We start from the raw sequence: 13,629 nt of genomic DNA, 5'->3' as shown, positions 1-13,629 counted from the left end.
ATAAAAGCACAAATCAACAAACTAAACATACATCTCAAAAATCTGGTGAAGGCGCACACACACACACACACACACACACACACACACACACACATGAACCCAAAAAGTCTTAGTAGGATGTAACGAGTAAAAATGAGAGCAGAAAACAACATAGAAATAAAGAATGCAATCCAAAAAATCAGTGAAATCAGGAATTGGTTATGAATAAAATAGAAGCTTTAACAATGCTCATGAGAAAAAAAAGAGAAAATGTTCAAAAAATTGAATCAGAGATAAAAGGGGAGAAATTATAACAGATCCTTCTTAAATTAAAAATGTAATAAGAGGTTACTTTGAACAACTTTATGCTCTTAAACTGGAGAACATAGAAGAAATAGATAGATCCTTAGAGGCATGTAATTTCCCAAAGCCGAATGAGAAAGAAGTAGAAAGCCTAAACAGTAAAAACAAACAAACAAACCAAAAAACCCAAAACAGTAATTAAGAATAGCCACAAAAACAAAAGATCCAGGTCAGATGGGTTCACTGGTGAGTTCCATCAAAACTTCAGACAGGATTTACTGCCTTTACTCTTTAAGTTCTTTAAAAATATTGAAAATTTCATGACTTCATGTTTTCTCACAGCTACGTAGTATTACATTTTGTAGGTATACCAGAGTTTCTTTAATAAGTCATCTGTTTTTGGGCACTCTGGCTTTTAATATATTGTGGCTATTGTAAACAGTGCGGCAATGAACATAGAAATGCAGATGTCATCTCTACTATACCTTTTTGCCTCTCCGGGATATATTCCCAGGAGTGATATTGCTGGGTCAAATGGAAGCTCAATTTCTAACTTTTTGAGAATCGTCCATATTGTTTTACAAAAGGGCTGAACCAGTCAGCATTCCCACCAGCAGTGAAGGAGAGTCCGTTTCTCCCCCCATCCACACCAAGACTGGTTGCTATTGTTTTTTGGGATGTGGGCCAGTCTCTGTGGTGTGAGATGATATCTCATTGTTGTTTTGATCTGCATCTCCCTGATGATTAGTGATGTGGAACATTTTCTCATGTGCCTCTCAACCATTCGGATTTCTTCTTTGGGAAAATTTCTGTTCATTTCAGCACCCCATTTTGAGAAACTCCAAATCAATAATAGTGAGTTTTTTTGTTGAAATATTGAATGTAATCAAAGTAAAGTGAAAGTAAAGTAAAATTTACCAGTTACACATGCGGGGTGGGGGTCTGGGGAGGTGGGGGGGAGGTATACTGTGATTCTTGGTGGTGGAATATGTGCACTAGTGAAGGGATGGGTGTTTGAGCATTGTTTAACTGAGACTTAAACCTGAAAGCTTTGTAACTTTCCACATGGTGATTCAATATAAGAATAAATTTAAAAAAAGAGAAAAAATATTGAAGACAAAGGAATCTTTCATCACATCTTCTATGAAGCTAAGATTATACTAATATCCAAAGCAGACAGAGACACTTTCACTATATCACTGTATCATTGTCATCCCGTTGCTCATAGATTTGCTCGAGCGGGCACCAGTAACATCTCCATTGTGAGATTGTTGTTACTGTTTTTGGCATATTGAATACGCCATGGGTAGCTTGCCAGGCTCTGCCATGCGAGCGGGATACTCTCAGTAGCTTGCCAGGCTCTCTAAGAGAGATGGAGGAATTGAACCCAGATCAGCCGCGTGCAAGGCAAATGCCCTACGCACTGTGCTATCACTCCAGCCCAGAGACCCTTTCAGAAAAGAATATTTCAGACCAATCTCCCTGATGAATATCAATACAAAAAATCCTTAACAAAATCTTTGCTAACTGAATATGACAACACATAAAAAAATTATACATCCTGATCAAGTGAGATTCATCCCAGGGATACAAGGATGGTTAAATGTATGCAAATAAATTAACATACTACATCATATTAATAAAGGAACGATAAAAATTATAATATGATCATCTTAATTGATGCAGAGAAAGCTTTTGACAAGATCAGCATCCACTCATGTTAAAAAACTCTCAACAAAATAGAGGTGAGAGGAAACTTCCTAAGGTAGTAACAGTCCTAACAAACCCAAGCCACTATCGTTCTTAATGGTGAAAAACTTAAAAGTGTTCCCTCTGAGATTAGGCACAAGACAAGGATGTCCATTCTCTCCACTTCTGTTTAATATAGTATTAGAAGTCCTGGATATAGCAGTCAGGCAAAACAAAATAAAATAAAAAATAAAAGGAAGCAAATTGGAGAATAATCAAATTATAACTATTCACATACAACATCAAAATATACAGAGAAGACCCTAATAATTCTACAAAAGAGCTCCTAGAAACATTAACCAATACAGCATAGTAGTAGGCTACAAAGTCAATACAAAAATCAGTTTCATTCTTATATATATATATACATATATATCATTCATACATATGTGATATCATTCCATATATATATATGTATATATATATGGAATGAATCAGAGAAGAAAGCAATAGAGGAGTCTATCCCAAAACATCATGTATCTAGGAATCAACTTAACAAAAGGCTGGGAGATCTATAACATAATAGTTTTAAATCACTTAAGAAAGAAACAGAAGAGCTTAGGAAATTGAAAATTATTCCATACTCATAGGTTGGAAGAATTGATATTGTCAAAATGTCTATTCTACTAAAATATATAAATTCTATGCATTTCCCATTCAAATCCAGATGACATTTTTCAAGGACCTTGAAAAGTCAATAATAAAATTTGTTTGGAATCAGAAGATAACACAAATAGCCAAAGTCATACTAAAAAATAAACATTCGGGAAGTATCTAATTTAGAACTGTTATAAATCTGTAATTATAAAAAACTGCATGGTACTGGAATAAAAATAGGCTCTCTGATAAATAGGTCAGAATCAAATATCCAAGAATAAAACCCCATATATGTATGTAATATATTAAAATGTCTGGTTCAATAGTATTAAATTTTTTTTATTAGTGAATCACCCTGAGGTACAGTTACATACTTACAAATTTTCATGTTTGCGGTTTAGTCATACAATGATCAAGTACCCATCCCTCCAACAGTGCTCATTCTCTACAACCAATAATCCAAGGATATCTCAAAACCCTCCTATCCCCCACCCCCAACCCCATCCCACCTCTGTGGCAGGGCATTCCCTTTTGTTCTCTCTCTCCTTTTTGGTGTTGTGGTTTGCAATAGGGATATTGAGTGGCCATCGCGTTCAATATATAGTCTACTTTCAGCACGCATCTCTCTTCCCGAGTGGGTTCTCCAACCACATTTTACTTGGTGTTCCCTTCTCTATCTGAGCTGCCTTTCCCCCAGCATATGAAGCAAGCTTCCAAGTCATGGAGCCAACCTCCTGGTACTTATTTCTACATTATTGGGTGTTAGTCTCCCATTCTGTTATCTTATATTCCACAGATGGGCGCAATTTTTCTGTCTCTTTCCGACTCATTTCACTTAGTATGATACTTTCCATGTTGATCCACTTATACGCAAAGTTCATGACTTCATCTTTTCTAACAGCTGCATAGTATTCCATTGTATTGATGTACCAAAGTTTCTTGAACCAGTCATCTGTTCTTGGGCACTCAGGTTTTTTCCAGATGTTGGCTATTGTAAACAGTGCAGCAATGAACATATAACTGCAGATGTCATTTCTACTATACTTTTTTGCCTCTCCAGGATATATTCCCAGAAGTGGTATTGCTGGGTCAAATGGGAACTCAATTTCTAATTTTTTGAGAATCTTTTATACTGTTTTCCAAAAGGGCTAAACCAGTCAGCATTCCCACCAGAGTGTAGAAGGGCCCCTTTCTCCCCACATCCTCGCCAACAGCAGTTGCTTTTGTTCTTTTGGATGTGTGCCAGTCTCTGTGGTGTGAGGTGGTATCTCATAGTTGTTTTGATCTGCATCTCCCTTATGATTAGTGATGCAGAGCATTTTTTCATGTGCCTTTTGGCGATTCGTATCTCTTTCTTGGGAAAGTTTCTGTTTATTTCTTCACCCCATTTTCTGATGGGGTTGGATGTTTTCTTCTTGTAGAGTTCAACCAGTGCCTTATATACCCTTGATATCAATCCCTTATCAGATGGATATTGGGTGAATATCCTTTCCCATTCTGTAGATTGTCTTTGTGTTCTGGTCACTGTTTATTTAGAGGTACATAAGCTTCTTATTTTAAGATAGTCCCATTTGTTTATCTCTGTTTCCACTTGCCTGATCAGTGGTGAGTCATCTTTGAAGATACCTTTAGTTTCAGTGTCATAGAGAGTTTTGCCGACCTTGCCTTCAATGTACCTGATGGATTCTTGGTCTGATGTTGAGGTCTTTAATCCATTTTGATCTGACTTTTCTGCATGGTGTTAGGTAGGGGTCTGAGCCCATTTTTACATATAACTGTCCAGTTTTGCCAGCACCATTTGTTGAAGAGGCTTTCCTTGCTCCACTTCACATTTCTTGCTCCCTTATCAAAGATAAGATGATCATATATTTGAGGGTGTGTGTAAGGATATTCAACCCTGTTCCATTGGTCTACTGCTCTGCCTTTGTTCCAGTACCATGCTGTTTTAATTATTACTGCTTTGTAGTACAGTTTGAGGTTGGGGAAGGTAATTCCTCCCAGCTTTTTTTTTTTCTCATAATTGCTTTAGCTAATCGTGGGTGTTTGTTGTTCCATATAAATTTCAGGAGTGTTTGATCAACTTCTTTGAAGAATTTCATGGATATCCTTATAGGGATCACATTGAATTTGTATAATGCTTTGGGGAATATTGCCATTTTGACGATGTTAATTCTCCCAATCCATAAGCAGGGGATATGTTTTCATTTCCTCGTGTCCTCTTTTATTTTGTGAATGTTTTGTAGTTCTCTTTTTACAGGTCCTTTACCTAATTATTTAAGCCGATTCCAAGGTACTTAATTTTCTGAGGCATGATTGTGTATGGGATTGCTTTTTTTCATATCACTTTCTTCTCTCTCATTATTTGCATATAGGAAAGCCATGGACTTTGGGTATTGATTTTATAACCTGCACTTTACTATACATGTCTATTTTTCTAGGACTTTCTTAGTAGAGGCTTTGGGGTTATCTAAATATAATATCATATTGTCTGCAAATAGTGAGAGCTTGATTTCTTCCTTTCGTATCTGGATGCCCTTAATATCTTTTTTCTTGCCTAATCACTATTGCAAGTACTTCCAGTACTATTGGTTTAACAGTATTTTAATAAAGATATCAGCATCCATATTAACCAGGATGTTGGTCTGAATTGTTAAAAACATAATGCTTCTGTTTCTGACAGGAATGCAATATTTCTGTCAAATTTTCGTATCAAGGGAATGCTGGTCTAGTAGAAACTGTTAGGGAAAGTTTATGCTTCATTTACTTCAGGTAAGAGATTGAGATGGATGGGTTGAAGGTTCCTTTTGAAGGCTTGGGAAAACTCACCAGTAAAACCATTTGGCCCTGGGATTTTGTCTTGGGGATATTTTCAGTAACCATCCAACTTCCCTCATCTGTCAAGTGGACCTAGTTCATAATGATAGTGTGGTGCTAAAATCTCCTACCACTGTTGTATTGCTCTTGGTATTTTCCTTCAGGCCTACTAGTAGTTATTTTACATACTAAGATGAGCATTCATTTGATATATATATGTTAATGAATCTTCTTGGTAAACTGATCCTTTGAAAATAATGGAATATCCACCTCAAACTTTTATTATGGGATTTTTGGATCAAAGTATATTTTACCTGACACATTGTGTTGTGAACTTATTAAAACCATTTTGTCTATTGTTTGCCTGTCTGATTGCTTTCCAATCTTTAACTTTTAGTCTGTACTTTGAATCTAAATCATGACAGTTCAAATGAATCTCTTGTAAGACTCAAAATCGGTTTCAATTTTCTGATCCAGCCACTCTGTACTCTTATAATAAAGAGCATATGCCACTGACATTGAAAAAAATTAATGAAATAAAAGAATGTAATACCTTATTTTTATATGGTTCTGCAGTTTTTGTAACTAGCATTTGTTTCTTTTGCCATTTATATGAGACCATTTAGTGCATTTTGCAAGACTGGTTTAGTGACCAGGAACTTTTATTATTTGTTGGTTAGTTTTAGCTGAACCATTAAATTTGAATGATAATTTAACTGAATTAGGTATTCTTGTTTGGATACTTATTTTATCCAGTGCATTGGTTATGGCATACCATTCCTTTATAGCCTGTAGTGCTTCATTTCAAAGACCAGTTGTGATTTTTCCTTTTTTGCTTTTTGGGTCACACCTGGTAATGCACGTGGGTTACTCCTGGCTCTGCACTCAGGAATTACTTCTGGTAGTGCTCAGAGTACCATATGTGATGCTGGGAATCCAACCTGGGTCAGCCTCATGGAAGGCAAATGCCCTACCACTTGAGCTATTGCTCCAGCCCCAGTCGTGATTTTTAAAGGATCTCCCTGATGAGAGGTAATTTCAGTCTTTGCTCTTATTCTAATTAGGATAGTATTGGTATCTTTGACTCTTTGCCATTTTTATTTGCAAGAGAATTCTTTGTCTTGGTGTTTTTATGTTTGGGTTTATTGTGATTGGAACTCTTTGAGTTTTCTGCACCTGAGTCAATCTTCTGTTTGGGGAAGTTTGGGGCTATAATTTTTCCCCCCTAAACTTTCTTTTTTCAACACAGGGCTTACTCTGGCTTTAAGCTCAAGGAACACTCCTGCTTGTGCTCAGGGAGAATTTTATACAGTGCTGGGGATTTACCAGAGGTGACCACCTGCCATGCAAGGCAAATATCTTAATCCCTGTAGTATATTTCTGATTCAAAATACTTTGTTTGGGGACCACATCAGGGGTGGTAAGGGCTTAATGCTGTCTGTGCTGAGGGATCAGGAGTTGAACCAGGTTACATCACATGCAAGGCAAGTTCCTTAATCCTTGTACTATCTCTCTGGCCCAAGGATGTTATTTCCATTCAAGCTATCCCAGAGAACTCTGGTGCTTTATTTTCTGTATTCTTTTGTCCTTATTCATTCTAATTATTTTCTAGTTTTTTTTTTATCATGTTCCTCAGATTGGCAATTTTTGGCTAAAATTTTCTCCAGTCTCCAAGAAGTCTTAAGTTATTTCCCCTCTTTGTCTCACTTATATTTATAGTCATTCTTTCTAAGGACTCTTTCTCAAAAGTTATCTCATTCATCTCTTTCTCTATTTCCATGTTATCATAAATCTATACCTATTATAATATGTTCTTAATTTCTCAGACCAGCTCATTCTTCTATCAGAAAAATAGTTCTAAAATGAGTTCTTTCATGGTTACTCAATTAAAATTTCAACTAAAATTTTATTTTTCTTTTCACACATTCAGCTACCTGAAATGCTTAACATTTTAGGTTGTTTCATTGTATATTATCTCACTCCCCACTACAGAAAACTTCTTGAGGGTAAGGTTCTATATTTTGTAACTAAAAGGGAACAGTACATATGACTGAACAAATAGATGCATTGTAATACTGTAAGTCCTTACTTAATATAGTCAATAGGTTCATAGAAATTATAGCTTTAAGCAAAACAGTACACAATGCAGGACCTTGAATATTTCTTTTAATTAAACATTACCTGAGTTTTTATCAATATAATAAGTGTTGATGAAAATGAGTTATTAGAGGACTGATGGTAATTTCAAACAAAATATTTTTGTCACTATTTTTAATAGTGACTGTTCCAGTCACTATTAAAAATTATATTTCCTAAAATATGGCTTTTATAACCAATTATGAGGTCAGTACCTGTCTAATCATTCTCTTTATTTTGTCCACCAAAGTATGAGGTTCCTGTCAAATTTGAACTAAGTGTGCTTCTTATAAGCAATCTTTCAATCTGGACTCCTGCTTCCTCTACTCCTAAAACTGTAATTATTCCCTCTTGGAAGCTTTGTTTATGGGATCTCCTTATATTACAATGTTACTTTATTCCTCTTATCCTGTAAGCCTTATTCAACTTACTTCATGGCTGATATCTGCAATGACTTCCCATTAATAAATTCCTATGTAATTATTTAACTTTTCATTATCATAGATGATGAGTTAATGATAAATTAAACTATATATTACAAAGATATTAAACTTTAAAACATGGAGATAGAAAACTCAGCATTAAGTCAAATACTCTCATTTCACACACAAGGGATGTTTAAGTTTAGAGAATCATTAAAAATGAATATGAGTAAAATTAGAACTATAATTAAAGTTCTAAAATTCTCAGCATACATTTATTTTTTCATTACTTTGCTCCATTAGTTACAAAGTTTTTGAGGGCCAAGGCCGTGGGTCATATCTGGTAGTGCTCAGTGGCTATTCCTAGCTCTGTACCCAGGAGTTACTCCTGATGTTGTCAAGGGACCAGATACAAAGCTGGGACTAGAACTGGGGTTGGCTGCATGCGAGACAAGTGCCTTAATTTCATACTCTCTGGCCCTTTGTTATCTACTCTATATATGTGTGAAAAACATTTATCATGTGTGTCATACTGAAAATAAAATGGTAAATACCTTAGAATTATTTTCAGTATATTATATTCATGGATGTCAAAAGTACCTATTAAAATTATCAACATATAGTAGCTACTCAGTAAATTCAGGTTGAAGTAGTAAACTGATTTATTAATATTATGTGAAAAGAAATGTCAAAAAAAGGCAACACTACATAAACTAACTTATATGTGGAAACAAAATAGGTGACTTTTTGTTTTCCAGAGTATATTGCTGACTTCCAGGGAGGCTGGGGAGCAGATCAAATATAATGGAAATGGTCAAAGGGCATACTAACTTCCTATGGTGAGATGAGTTCATTCTGGGAAAGTAATGCACAGCAGCAGCAGCATAACACTGCCCTGTCTTTTTGAAAGTTGCTAAAAGAGTAGATCTTAAATGTCCTCACCAAATACAAAAATGGTAACTGTGAAGTGAGAGATGTATTCACTATGATGGTAATTTATATCTGTATCACTGTATCACTGTTGTCCCTTTACTCATTGTTTTGCTTGAGCAGGTGCCAATAACGCCTCCATTTGTCCCTGTCGTGTTCAGGATCAAGGAAATGAGGCCCATTATTGTCACTGTTTTTGGCATATTGAATATACCACGGGTAGCTTGCCAGGCTCTGCCATGTGAGATTCTGCATAGCTCTCTTCCAAGAGCTTGCTTTATAGTCTCTGGATCTTAGCTGTTGATGAGATTACATGGTGCCAGGGGCAAGTTGTAGGTGTGGCTTCCTAGCTACTGGAAAACTGGGGATCTGGGTAAAGGAGGTCCAGTTCCAATCTGAGCAGGGCTTGGAGATCTCAGCCACGGGTCCCACATACCTGGTTTCCTCTGTTTGTTCCCCCATGGGTGAGGCTCATCCGAGCGTGTTAAGAGTGGCCTTGAGCATGGCCGTGGCTGGGTTCTGGAGGTCCTTGGCTGCTGGCGCTCTGCTTGGGGTGGGGAGAGAAACTCAACCTGTCCACCTCCAAGGGGTCCCCAGTGAAGACAGCCTGGCGTGGGGCAGAAGATTCTGCATTGCTCTCTTCTGGGAACTTTGTCTCTGCATCTTGGCTGTTGATGAGATTACATGGGGTGGGGGGTAGTTTGTGGGTGTGACTGCCAAGCTACTGGAAAACTAGTGATCTGGGTAGAGGAGGCCCAGTCCCGATACAAGTAGGCTTGGAGATCTCAGCCACGGGTCCTGCATAGTTTATATCTATAATGACAATATCACATGCCTTAAACTTTTAAGGTATTTTAAATCTATCATATCTCAACAGAGCTTGAGATCAAGGGGAAGTGAGAGAAAAGCAAATATTAATATATTTGGAAGGATCCAGAAGTTTTGAAGTTACTTTGATCAAACTTGAGCCCATGAAATCCAATTCATTACAGAAGTAAGAAGTTGTGCTACAGAGTAGATCCTGCTCATTTTGATTTGTACTGGAACATGCTTCCATTCCATGAGATATACAGGATTAATTTATTTTCCAGAGGAGGAAAGAAGCATGTGTTTAGAAAATTAATCAGAATAAAATATTCACTCAAAAATTAAAGCATAAACATTAACTTGGCTATACAGTCTTCATCCAGCTGTCTCTGCTCAAATTTAACCAGGCCAAAAAAATAAAAAAAATAAGTAAACTAAAAAATCACAATTTGGAGGCTGACATTGGAAATCCTCTTTATCTGAAGCATCAAAGTCAATGGAGCAGGTATTTATGATGAGAATTGTAATTTACACTGAGAACTGTTGGGAATTAGTTCAAAAAATTGATAGGAATAGATATTAACAGACATCTCCAAACTGTTTAATTAAAGTTAGGATATCATACCTAACAATATCTGCTTTCTCACAACCTTCCCAGAATATTATGCCATACCAGTGATCTTAAACTGCCATCCTATTTGGGGACCAGCAGGACAGATAAGCAGAGAAAAATATTGATGCATTCAAAGCTGTCAACTTTGGGGTACTCTTCCTTTTTCTAATATAGTTTCCCTCCCACTCCTGACAACAAGTATTGTGGGCATTAAAGTTGACACTCCCTTCAGAATAAATCAATTAAGGTGGCAAAGTAGTCAGACAATTTAGTGCTGTACCACTTTAGGACAAATTTTAATTCACCTCTCTTACTTAAAGAAAAGGACTCCTAAATCTGAAGAACTCTAAGTGGCACCAATATTAAATGTAGCTAATTATGCCTAAAACAACTACAAAAACAAGTACAGCAAAACACATTATTTTATGTTGTAAAACCTAGGTGGTTTCTACACATAATCTGCCTAATTGTGAATCAGAAATTACTGATAATAGGTCAGAAAATTCCTGCTCAGTCTGTAGACCCCACATGCCAACTCCCACTTCCTCCAAGTCCCTCTCAGAGCACAAGGTGCAGAAGACTTTGGCTCCACCCACTTTTGCAGATGAAATCTTTGTACATGGAACAGTTACCCCAAACTAATTGAACTTCATGGCGGCATAAGTGGGCAACAGTACTCATCATCTTCATAAATTCATAGTCTTGTTGGAAACACAGGTTCTAGCCTAATAGCACAAAAATCACTACTAAAAATATGGGATCTGGGCACACCTAGTGCAGCAACAAAGGTCCAAGGTTCTTACAGATACCTACCTACTCCCAGCACCACCCTGAGAGAGTATTGGCCTGGTCCAGCCTTTGTCAGCGGTGGGTGATACAGGAAAACCAAATAACAACACAGAAGGGTATACAGAAAACAATATGAACAAAGGGCTGGGGGGTCCTCAGTGACATCAGACCTCTACAATCTGCCTGAAGATGTCTTTAGGATGACAATTACATCAATGCTCAATGATTTGAAAATTAATTTTGAGCTAAGGTTCAGTAAACTTGAAGAGAGTCTTATGAGGAAGAAATGAAAAGTACTCCAGAAAGAGAGATGAAACTACTCCAGAAAGAGAGAATAGGATACAGAAAAATATGAGAAAGGATGAAGATAATATAAAAGAAATCATCGACAAAATCAAGAGGAAAAACTTCAGAACCATAGAAATTCTAGAGGGAAAAGAAAGTAGAAGAAGGGAAGAAATATTAATTGAAGAAATAATTGGTGAGAACTTTCCCAACCTGAAAGGCAAGATGGGAGCAATTATCCAAGAAACCCAAAGAGTAAACCCAAACAAAACAACACTGACCCCTTGTAATAAAAAATGGCAAGAATCAGGACAGAAACAGACTCCTTATAGCCACAAAACAGAACAGAACCAAAACCTCCATACAAGAGATAAAGAATCAGATTCATAGATTCTCTAGAAAAACTCTACAAGCAATAAAAGAATGGAATAACATATACAGGGTATTGAATGAAAAGAACCTCAATCAAGAACCCTTTACCTAGCAAGACTGTTGGTCAGAGAAGAAGAAGAAGAAATTAAAAATTTCAAACAAACAGTAGTAGAGGACATATTTAATATATAAATGCACAGATGTTGTGTTTATAAAAAGGGAACATCATATAGCACGAAGGATCATATAAAAAGGATCAAGTAGAGTGACAAAGAATAGCAGGATGAATGAGGAAACAAAATGCATCCTTCTGTTGCTTGCTGGAGACACACCTAAATTCTCTTGACAAATGCATACTTAGAGTGAATGTCTGGAAGACAAGCTTACAGGCTAATAACAGGGGCAGCACCCCCCCCCCAAGCAGGGTAGCTATAATAATTTCAGAAAAACAGTGTTAAAATTAAAGAAAATAATGAAAGAGAGGTAGGGACATCACATACTATGAAGGGAACAACAAACAAGACACTTTAACTCCTATGAACTTATATTTTTCAAATGAAGGAGCAGAAAAGTACAAAGCAATGGCAAACATATCTAAGGAGTTACCATGATAGCTGTACAATAGTACAATACTACTCACATCAGATTAATTAGACATAATGTCAGTAAGAAGTCTTATGCAAGGAACTGGAAGAACTGGATCTAGAAAATATACTCAGGGCCCCTCACTAACCCCCAAATCAAATACACATCTTTCTCCAGTGCACATGGAACAGTCTCCAAATTAGTTCTAGTTTTGTACACATAATTGTACATAACTCAAATATCCACAAAAATCACAAAAATAGAAATTACCACTAAGTAATTTCTCAGACCACAAAGCTAAAGAAGTATAAATTTTTCATAATAATGTGAAGAAAAGAATAAATGTTTGGAAACTGAACAATATACTGTTAAATAATAAATTGATCAAAAAGTAAACCCAAAAATAAGTAAGCAGATTCCTCAAATCAAACAGAAATTAAAACACATTTACCCAAACCTCTGAGACACAGCAAAAGCAGCACACTATGCAGAGAGTTCATAGCTATTCAAGTGTAGGTCAGGAGTAAATAAAAAGCATGAATTAAAAACCTATCCTTTCAGCTAGAGAAACTAGAAAAATAACAAATAAATCCCAAAGAAGTAGAAGGATGACAAGAGTGAAATTAAGTGCAGAAACAACAAACAATACAAAGGGTCAATGAAACCAGGAGCTGTTTTTTTAAAAGAATAAATAAAATTGTCAAACCCTTATATAAAATTGACAAAACACATGAAGAAAAATATGATAAAATGCAAATAAAAGATTTAGATATTCAGGGTAGAAATTACAACAGACACCTCAGGAATACAAAAGATTATAAGAGAGGTTACTATGGACAACTTTATGTATCAAGCTTGAGAATCTAAAAGAAATGGATAATCGTGTGAAAGAGATAGTACAGGGAGTAAGGTGCATGCCTTTTACAAAGATGACCCAGATTCAATCTCTACCATCCCATGTGGTCCCCCAAGCACTATCAGGAGTAATTTCTGAGTTCAGAGCAAGGAGTAACCTCTGAGAACCACCGGGTGTGACACAAAAAACAAAAACAAACAAAAATGAATGAATTCTTAGAATCACAAATATTCTCAAGATGAACCAAGAAAAACTAAAATATCTGAGCAGACCAATCACAAATAATTGAAAGGAAATAGGAGTGAACACCAGGAAACAAAGATATTCCCTGTTCATGGATTGAAAGACTCAACGTAGTCAAAATGTTCTTCATACCCAAGAATTATACAAAT

The 13,629-nt window shown here is 36.3% G+C and overlaps 1 protein-coding gene across 1 annotated transcript in view; it reads right to left on the bottom strand.

The window, feature by feature from the left end:
* The window catches only part of KIF6 (kinesin family member 6), a 705,701-nt gene that overhangs the window by 354,433 nt on the left and 337,639 nt on the right, over positions 1-13,629 (bottom strand). The gene's annotated exons all lie outside the window — the stretch shown is intronic.

This window comes from Sorex araneus, chromosome 5 (genome assembly GCF_027595985.1).
Source record: "Sorex araneus isolate mSorAra2 chromosome 5, mSorAra2.pri, whole genome shotgun sequence".
Taxonomy (NCBI): domain Eukaryota; kingdom Metazoa; phylum Chordata; class Mammalia; order Eulipotyphla; family Soricidae; genus Sorex; species Sorex araneus.
The sequence above is the reverse complement of the archived record's forward strand: the minus strand, read 5'-3'. Positions and strand labels throughout refer to the sequence as shown.